Source organism: Procambarus clarkii, chromosome 66 (assembly GCF_040958095.1).
Source record: "Procambarus clarkii isolate CNS0578487 chromosome 66, FALCON_Pclarkii_2.0, whole genome shotgun sequence".
In the NCBI taxonomy this organism is placed as follows: Eukaryota; Metazoa; Arthropoda; class Malacostraca; order Decapoda; family Cambaridae; genus Procambarus; species Procambarus clarkii.
The window spans coordinates 10741665-10752466 of record NC_091215.1 but is presented as its reverse complement, the minus strand read 5'-3'; positions in this window follow the sequence as shown (position 1 = coordinate 10752466).

The following is a 10802-nucleotide window of genomic DNA, read 5'->3' as shown; positions in this document are numbered from 1 at the left end:
ACGCCTATCCACCTCTAGAGAGTTGTTTAAGACTATCAACCTCCGTAGATGTGTGTATGTCTGTTAACGTCTGTAGAGTTGTTTATTTCTGTCAAAATCTGTATGGTTCTTTTTGCCTGTCAACCTCTGTAGGGTTGTTTATGCCTGTCAACCTCTGTAGGGTTGTTTATGCCTGTCAACCTCTGTAGGGTTGTTTATGCCTGTCAACCTCTGTAGGGTTGTTTATGCCTGTCAACCTCTGTAGGGTTGTTTATGCCTGTCAACCTCTGTTGGGTTCTCTATGCCTGTCAACCTCTGTAGGGCTATTTATGCCTGTCAACCTCTGTAGGGTTCTTTAGGTCTGTCATTCTCCTTAGGGCTGTTTATGTCTGTCAATATCTGAGGAGTTCTTTATGCTCTGTCAACCTCTATAGGGATGTTTATGACTGTCAACCTCTGTAGGGTTATTTATGCCTGTCAATCTCTGTATGGGCATTTAAGCCTATCAACCTTTGTATTTATGGTTATGCCTGTCAACCTCTATAGGGATGTTTATGACTGTCAACCTCTGTAGGGTTGTTTATGCTTGTCAACCTCTGTAGGGTTGTTTAGGCCTATCATCCTTGGTAGGGATGTTTATGCCTGTCAACCTTGGTAGTGCGGTTAATGCCTGTCAACCTTGGTAGTGCGGTTAATGCCTGTCAACCTTGGTAGTGCGGTTAATGCCTGTCAACTTCAGTAGGGTTTTTTATGCCTGTCAATCTTTGTAGTGTTGTTTAGGCCTACCAACCAATGGAGGGCTGCTTAGGCCAATAAACCTCTAGATAATTGTTCAGGCCTACTAGCGCCTGGAAGAATGTAAAGACCTATCAACATGTGAATGCTTGTTATAATGGACCAACATCCTGCTGGGCTCTCTTAAAAGTGTGCTAGTTTAATGACTATTCAGTAAATGTGCTTTGTATTACAACATTGTTTAGCAAAATTTTTAACATGTTCGAACAAGTATGGTGTTTAGGGTGCAGTTTGAAGCTATTATATAATTTTCTGCGATCCTCAAATTAAAGACATTTTTGCCTAATAACATATTGAATTCAAGACTAACATCATTTTTCAATATAGGTTCATTATTTGTTTCAGACGTAAAGAATTTAGAACTATTTATTTTATCCTTATTATTTGTCTTAAATACGAGATAAGCTCCTATATATAGACTTTAAAATAGCATAACAAGTGTGGGTGTACCAGGTATGCAGCACCTTAGTGAGTGGAATGTATGTACTGTTTACGTTATAAGCGGGGTATACTCTGCTTATTCAACATGCTGAGTAGGATTATCATACTCTGGAGTGTTGTCAAGGTCTGTCAACCTCTGGAGGGGGTTGTCGAGGCCTATCAACCTCTGGAGGGGTTGTATAGCTTTGTCAACCTATGGAGGGGTTGTCAAGTCCTATAAATATCTGGAGGGGTTGTCGAGACCTATCGATCTCTGGAGGGGTTGTCGAGACCTATCAACCTCTGGAGGGGATGTCGAGGCCTATTAACCTCTGGAGGGGATGTCGAGGCCTATTAACCTCTGGAGGGGTTGTCGAGGCCTATCGACCTCTGGATGGGTTGTCCAGGCCAATCAACCTCTGGAGAAGATGTCGAGGCCTATCGACCTCTGGAGGGGTTGTCGAGGTTTATCAAGCTCTGGGGGTTTATTAAGGACTATCTACCTATAGAGGGTTATCAATACCACTCAAGGACTTTGTGACCAACCAGCAAGAATCCTTTACCCTTGAACATAGTACAGGAGTATAATAAACAATATATACACACCGAGAAGTGACGTGCAAGTGTTCATGTTAAATAAGGAAGTTAAAGAAAGTTAAAATTTGCTTCAATTATCACAAGAAGAGATGAGATTTAAGCTATTATATAATTGTCTGTATACTTGATATCATTGCTCTACGGTAATAACGTTATATGTTGACTTTAAATTTGTTATATATAAAATCTTAATTCGTGTTTGACGTAATCAGATTATTAATATTTTTTTGAGCTTAATCAACTGTCTTAAGCAAGAGATAAACTGTTGTATACAGACTTACAAAAACAAAACTAATATAAATAAATGTGGTATTCGTGCTGAGTGGTATATACTCTTTATTCAGGTATGTATTGTGTATACAAGGTTATTAAGGCTTAATACACTATGGATGGTTATCAAGGACTATCAACCCCTAGAGAGTTATTAAGGCCACCATAACAACGTCTTGACCAACCAGCAGCCCATAGCATATTCCAAGCCTAAACCATGTATATATATACAGCAAGAGGCGGCATACACCTCTCAGTGTGTATGTATACTCCTAGTGAGGTTTAATGTTTAGGTTAAATATGCACTGGTTTGTTGTTGGGGTTAAAGCCTATCAACCTATGGAGGGTTGAATAGGCCTAACAACCTCTGGAGGATTGCTTAGGCCTATCACCCTCTGAAGGGTTGAATAGGATTATTACATTTTGGAGAGTTGTATAGGCCTATCAACCTATGTAGGGTTGTCTAGGCCTGTGAACCTAAATAGAGTAGGCCTATCAGCCCTGGCAGGGTTGAATAGGCCATTCAGTCTCTGGAGAATTGAATAGGTCTATCAACCTCGTGAGGGTTGAATAGGCCTATCAATCTCTGAAAGAGTGCCAGGTTCTATCAATGTCGGAAGGGTTGGTTAGACCTACCACGCCCTGCAATTGTGCAATAGTTATCTTGAGATGATTTCGGGGCTTTTTTTTTTTAGTGTCCCCGCGGCCCGGTCCTCGACCAGGCCTCCACCCCCAGGAAGCAGCCCGTGACAGCTGACTAACGCCCAGGTACCTATTTACTGCTAGGTAACAGGGGCATTCAGGGTGAAAGAAACTTTGCCCATTTGTTTCTGCCTCGTGCGGGAATCGAACCCGCGCCACAGAATCACGAGTCCTGCGCGCTATCCACCAGGCTACGAGGCCCCGTAGTTACCTAATATCCTAACTAGCGCTCTTTAAGCTATAATAGTTTAGTAACTAATACGCTAATATGGTTCATGTTTTAACGTTTTCAATAAAATGTTTTAGAGAGTTTTCACAAATGATGTAAGACTAAAATAGGTATCAGCTATTACATAAATTACTGACTACTTAGAATTAAGATATTTTCGCTTAATATAGAACTGAATTCAAAATTACATCTATTAGTAAGGTAAAATCTTTATTAGTGTCTGACGTAATTGTTTAGTATAATTAGTTTCATTCTAATTACCATTTGGAAGCAATAGGTAAACTGTTAAACATAGACTTTTAAATAGCATAACAAGTTTGAGTGTACGAAGAATACCCTGCCTTGCTGCTTGGAATATATACTGAACACTTTATACACGGGTATATTCTGTATATAGCATGGTTAGTAAGACTTATCGACCGCTTGAGGGTTGTTTAAGCCTATCAACATCTGTAGGGTTGTTCATGCCTGTCAACCTCTGAAGGGTTGTTTATGCCAGTCAATCTCTGTAGGGCTGTTTATGCCAGTCAATCTCTGTAGGGTTGTTCATACCTGTCAACCTCTGCAGAGTTGTTTTTGCCTCTCACCTTTTGAAGGGCTGTTTATGCCTGTCAACCTTTGTAGGGTTGTTTATGCCTGTCAACCTTTGCAGGGTTGTTTATGCCTGTCAACCTCTTTAGAGCTGTTTATGCCTGTCAAGCTCTGTAGGGCTGTTTATGCCTGTCCACCTCTGTAGGGGTTGTTTTCGATAGACATTAGTGATATTGTTATTTCTAATGTTTTTAAGAGACTGACTACAGTGGTGTTGTGCTTGAGGGAAGGTGAAAGACCCAATTTATGTTTCAATGTATTAAAAATTCCATTAATGTTTCTTTTTTTAATACACTTAACCATAAATTGGATCATTCATTCACCTTTTAATGTTATCGTTCTCACTGATATTAACTTAGGGAGCTGTTGTGGGTTGCATCATGTGGGGAGGGGAGGGGGAATACCCATACATGGCCACTAATACCGGCTTCCTGTCCCCGATGTCGGTAATTATTGTATATATTGATGTTACTGTTAGTATGAACAACTCCACAGGGACCCTTGATGAGAGGTTCGAACCTGTGCGTTGGGTGTTCCCAGACGCGCTCTAGTCCACTGTACAACTACACCATCAAGATCTTGTGGAGTTGTACATCTGATACATCACGTTATTGTGTTTAATGTTACTCTTTAAAAATTTGTTTAATGTTAAACACTCTCTGTGTTTAATGTTAGTATTGTTACTATGTTTTCATTATATTTGTTGTACTAAGATGGCCGTTGTCTGGTTCAGTAGTTAATGGAGAGATAGTTAAACAACTTTGTTTATAAAAGTTGATATGATTTATGGATCTCTTAAGGTTCAGGCTCTGATATTTACACTGTTATAATAATTATAATATAATCCACTGTGTCGGGGGACAGGCAGAAAGCGTGCATTCATTCACATTAGGCTTATATTGAGGACCCCCTACCCCCCCCCCCCGCAGGAGGAATTATTGACCCCGTCCAGCATGCAATCCCCATAAGAAACTCTTGTGGTCACCTAGTTGTGCTTGCGGGGGTTGAGCTCTGGCTCTCTCGGCCCGCCTCTTAACTGCCAATCAATCAACTTTTTTTCACACACACACACACACACACACACACACACACACACACACACACACACACACACACACACACACACACACACACACACACACACACACACACACACACACACACACACACACACACACACACACACACACACACACACACACACACACACACACACACACACACACACACACACACACACACACACACACACACCCACCTTGAGGGGGAGTGAAGAATAAGGAGAGGGGAAACAAGTTCCTGAAGATTGCATACACCAACATAGATGGAGTAAGATCGAAGATACTGGAGTTAAGTGATGTAATACAGCTGCAGACACCAGACTTTGTTGCACTCACGGAGACAAAACTTGAAGATGTAATTTTAAATGAGGTCATATTCCCAAGGAGCTACTCAATTTGGAGACGGGACAAAAAAATTAGGAAAGGCGGTGGCGTTACTGTGCTGGTGAAAGAACACCTAAATGTGAACGAAATAATGACTGCCAATCCACAAGAAGTTGACATAATATCACTAGAGATCTGCCATGAGGATGATAAACTAATGATAATAAATGCATATAGTCCACCGCCAAGCAGCACATGGTCAAAGGAGGAGCTAGATAGTAAACGTGAAGGTCTTATAACAATAATGAGAGAGATTATAGCGAGAGCAGATAACGATAGATCACGACTGTTGATAGTCGGTGACTTCAACTTGAAATCCATAGACTGGGAAGCATATGAAGCTAAAACAGAAGATTTTTGGACCTGTAAATTTGTCGACCTCATCCTGGAAACATTCTTGTATCAACATGTTAAACAAGCTACGAGGATGAGGGAAGGGGACGTTCCCTCCATGCTAGATTTGATATTTACCAGGAAGGAGGAAGAGATATTTGACATTCAGTACCTTCCTCCCTTGGGTAAAAGTGATCATGTCTTTTTGGGAATAAAGTATGCAATGCGTTATAAGCTGGAAGAAAATAAGGAGTTTGAAGCAGTTGAAAAAACAGACTTCAGGAGAGGACATTATGGTGACCTTAGAAATTTTTTTAGTGAGTATAATTGGACAGACTTGATGCTAGGCAAGGAAGTGAATGAGATGTATGTCAAGTTTTGTGAAATATATGATAAAGGCACAAAAAAATTTATACTAAAACAGAGATGCAGAACTAGGAAACAGGATTGGTTCAATAGAAATTGCGAGAGGGCTAGAGACCAAAAGACACAAAAATGGAATCAATACAGGAAGAGGCCGAACCCCCAAACATACCAGCGATACAAAGATGCGAGAAACAACTACACGGCAGTGAGGAGAGAGGCAGAAAGAAATTTTGAAAAAGGGATTGCAGACAAATGTAAAACAGAACCAGGTCTATTCTATAAATTCATAAACAACAAATTGCAGGTAATGGATAATATTCAGAGGTTGAAAATGGGAAATAGATTCACGGAAGATGAAAAGTAAATGTGTGAAACACTAAACGAAAAGTTCCAAAGTGTGTTTGTACAAAATGAAATCTTTAGGGAACCAGATACAATAAGAATTCCAGAGAACAACATAGAGCACACAGAGGTGTCTAGAGATGAAGTGGAAAAAATGCTCAAGGAGCTCGGTAAGAACAAAGCAGCTGGCCCAGATGGCGTTTCACCATGGGTTCTGAGAGAATGTGCATCTGAGCTCAGCATTCCACTTCACCTGATCTTTCAGGCATCCCTGTGTACAGGAATCGTAGCAGACGTGTGGAAACAGGCTAACATAGTTCCAATCTACAAAAGTGGCAGCAGGGAAGACCCCCTCAATTATAGACCTGTATCATTGACAAGTGTAATAGTGAAAGTATTGGAAAAACTAATTAAAACTAAATGGGTAGAACACCTAGAGAGAAATGATATAATATCAGACAGACAGTATGGTTTTCGATCTGGAAGATCCTGTGTATCGAATTTACTCAGTTTCTATGATCGAGCCACAGAGATATTACAGGAAAGAGATGGTTGGGTTGACTGCATCTATCTGGACCTAAAAAAGGCTCTCGACAGAGTTCCACATAAGAGGCTGTTCTGGAAACTGGAAAATATTGGAGGGGTGACAGGTAAGCTTCTATCATGGATGAAAAATTTTCTGACTGATAGAAAAATGAGGGCAGTAATCAGAGGCAATGTATCGGAATGGAGAAATGTCACAAGTGGAGTACCACAGGGTTCAGTTCTTGCACCAGTGATGTTTATTGTGTACATAAATGATCTACCAGTTGGTATACAGAATTATATGAACATGTTTGCTGATGATGCTAAGATAATAGGAAGGATAAGAAATTTAGATGATTGTCATGCCCTTCAAGAAGACCTGGACAAAATAAGTAGATGGAGCACCACTTGGCAAATGGAATTTAATGTAAATAAATGTCATGTTATGGAATGTGGAATAGGAGAACATAGACCCCACACAACCTATATATTATGTGAGAAAAAGAATTCTGATAAAGAAAGAGATCTAGGGGTGGTTCTAGAATATTGTGCAAGGAGCCTATGCTATGCTTTCTAACTTCAGAATTGCATTTATATACATGCATGGCGATATACTAAAGAAATTGTTCATGACTTTTGTTAGGCCAAAGCTAGAATATGCAGCTGTTGTGTGGTGCCCATATCTTAAGAAGCACATCAACAAACTGGAAAAGGTGCAAAGACATGCTACTAAGTGGCTCCCAGAACTGAAGGGTAAGAGCTACGAGGAGAGGTTAGAAGCATTAAACATGCCAAAACTAGAAGGCAGAAGAAAAAGAGGTGATATGATCACTACATACAAAATAGTAACAGGAATTGATAAAATCGACAGGGAAGATTTCCTGAGACCTGGCACTTCAAGAACAAGAGGTCATAGATTTAAACTAGCTAAACACAGATGCCAAAGAAATATAAGAAAATTCACCTTCGCAAATAGAGTGGTAGACGGTTGAAACAAGTTAAGTGAGAAGGTGGTGGAGGCCAAGACCGTCAGTAGTTTCAAAGCGTTATATGACAAAGAGTGCTGGGAAGACGGGACACCACGAGCGTAGCTCTCATCCTGTAACTACACTTAGGTAATTACTTAGGTAATTACACACACACACACATACCCCCCCCCCCAAACACACACACACAAACCCACCCACCGACCCACCCACCTACACACACACACACACACACACACACACACACACACACACACACACAAGAGGTTCCCGAGCTGAGAGGTATGAGCTACGAGGAGAGACTACGGGAATTAAACCTCACTTCGTTGGAAGACAGAAGAGTTAGGGGGGGACATGATCACCACATTCAAGATCCTCAAGGGAATCGACAGGGTTGATAAAGACAGGCTGTTTAACACAAGGGGCACACGCACTAGGGGACACAGGTGGAAACTGAGCCACAGAGATATTAGAAAGAACTTTTTTAGTGTCAGAGTGGTTGACAAATGGAATGCATTAGGAAGTGATGTGGTGGAGGCTGACTCCATACACAGTTTCAAGTGTAGATATGATAGGGCCCAATAGGCTCAGGAACCTGTACACCTGTTGATTGACAGTTGAGAGGCGGGACCAAAGAGCCAGAGCTCAACCCCCGCAAGCACAACTAGGTGAGTACAACTAGGTGAGTACACACACACACACACACACACACACACACACACACACATACACACACACACACACACACACACACACACACACACACACACACACACACACACACACACACACACACACACACACACACACACAAACCCACCCACCCACCCACTCACATACACACACACACACACACGACATGATCTTAGATGCAATCTTTCCTGAAGGGTACCAGGTGATACGAAAAGAGAGGACACAGAGACAGGGAGGGGGAGTGGCACTCCTAATAAACGGAAATGGAAGTTTGAAGACCTGGGAAATCAGGTTACCAATGAGTGCACAAGCTTCATACATGCAACTCTGACAGTAGATGGGAGGAAGATTGTGATCTTGGTAATCAACAATCTCCCACCAAACAGTAGAAGACCCAGGCAGGAGTATGATGACAACAACAAGGCATCTATAGATGAACTGCAGAAGGCAGCAACACTAGCCCACAGAATGAGAGCGAAGCTGCTGATCATGGGGGACCTAAATCATGGAGAGATAAATTGGGAATCAAGGAATCCCCATGGAGGGGACGAAACGTGGGGAGCAAAATTAGTAGATGTTTAGACAGGAATTTCCTAACACAACATGTGAAGGAAGACACAAGGGAAAGAGGAGGAGATGCACTGAGCCTATTAGACCTGATTTTCACCCAGAACGTAGACGATATCGAGAATTTAGAGCATGAAATACCTCTAGGGGCCAGTGACTATTGTGTCCTAGTCTTTGACTACATGATGGAATTCAAACTTATGACCATGGGACAAGAGATCTGGGAAAGGAGAGTTGACTACAGGAAAGGGGACTATAAGAGGATAAGGGACTATCTGGGTGAAGTGCAGTGGGAGGAAGAAATTAGAGGAAAAACAGTCCAAGATATGATGGACCTAGTCATACAGAAATGCCAGGAGGCCGAAGAGAGATTGATACCAACAGTAAAGGGAAAAAATAAGAAGGAATATAATAACCCATGGTTTAATAGACAGTGTCAGGAAGCAAAAATGGCCAGCAGGCGGGAGTGGAGGAAGTACAGAAGACAAAGGACAGAGGACAACAGGATCAGATACAACAGAGCTAGGAACGATTACATTAATATAAGACGAACATCGGAAAGGGACTATGAGAACGATATTGCAATCAAAGCGAAAAAACAACCTAAGTTACTACACAGTCATATAAGAAGAAAAATGTCGGTGAACGACCAAGTGACAAGACTAAGGAAGACAAAGGGGGCATATACTGAAAGTGACAAGGAAATCTGCGAGGCACTGAATGCCAGTTTCCATGGAGTGTTCACTACCGAGCCTGAGCATCTCCCATTGTTGGAAGGGGTTACCCTAGATGAAATACTATCATATATAGAGGTGACAGCAGAGGAGGTAATGAAACAGTTGACAACTCTAGATGCAACTAAAGCAGTTGGACCAGACAAAGTATCACCGTGGATAATAAAAGAAGCAGTGCAAGCCCTCAGCGTGCCTCTGGCAATGATCTTTAATGAGTCACTTATGTCGGGAGATTTGCCCAGTTGCTGGAAGAAGGCAAATGTCGTGCCGATCTTCAAGTAGGCGATAGGGAGGAGTCACTTAACTATAGACCTGTATCACTGACAAGCATCCCCTGTAAAATACTGGGAAAAATAATTAGGCTACGACTGGTTGCACACCTGGAGAACATTAGGTTTGTGAACAAACATCAACATGGGTTCTGGACAGGGAAATCGTGCCTAACAAACCTTCTGGAATTCTATGAGAAAAAATATCGAGGATAAGACAGGACAGAGATGGTTGGGCAGACTGCATATTTCTGGACTGCCAAAAAGCCTTTGATACAGTACCGCACATGAGACTGCTGTTCAAGCTCGAGAGGCAGGCGGGGGTGGGGGGAAAGGTCCTAGCATGGATAAGGAACTACCTAACAGGAAGGAGCCAAAGAGTTACAGTAAGGGGTGAGAAGTCGGACTGGCGAACAGTAACAAGTGGAGTACCACAAGGATCGGTGCTTGGACCAATTCTATTTCTTGTATATGTTAACGACATGTTTACAGGCGTAGAGTCCTACATGTCGATGTTTGCGGATGACGCAAAGTTGATGAGAAGAGTTGTGACAGATGAGGATTGCAGGATCCTCCAAGAGGACCTGAACAGGTTGCAGAGATTGTCAGAGAAATGTCTACTGGAATTCAACACGAGCAAATGTAAAGTTATGGAAATGAGACTAGGAGATAGGAGACCAAAGGGACAGTACACAATGAAAGGGAACAGCCTACCTGTGACGACGCGCGAAAGAGACCTGGGTGTGGACGTAACACCTAATATATCTCCTGAGGCACATATAAATAGGATAACGACAGCAGCGTACTCTACACTGGCAAAAGTTAGAACATCATTCAGAAACCTAAGTAAGGAGGCATTAAGGCACTTTACACTGCCTACGTGAGGCCAGTCTTAGAGTATGCCGCCTCATCATGGAGTCCCCATCTGAAGAAGCATATATTGAAACTGGAAAAGGTTC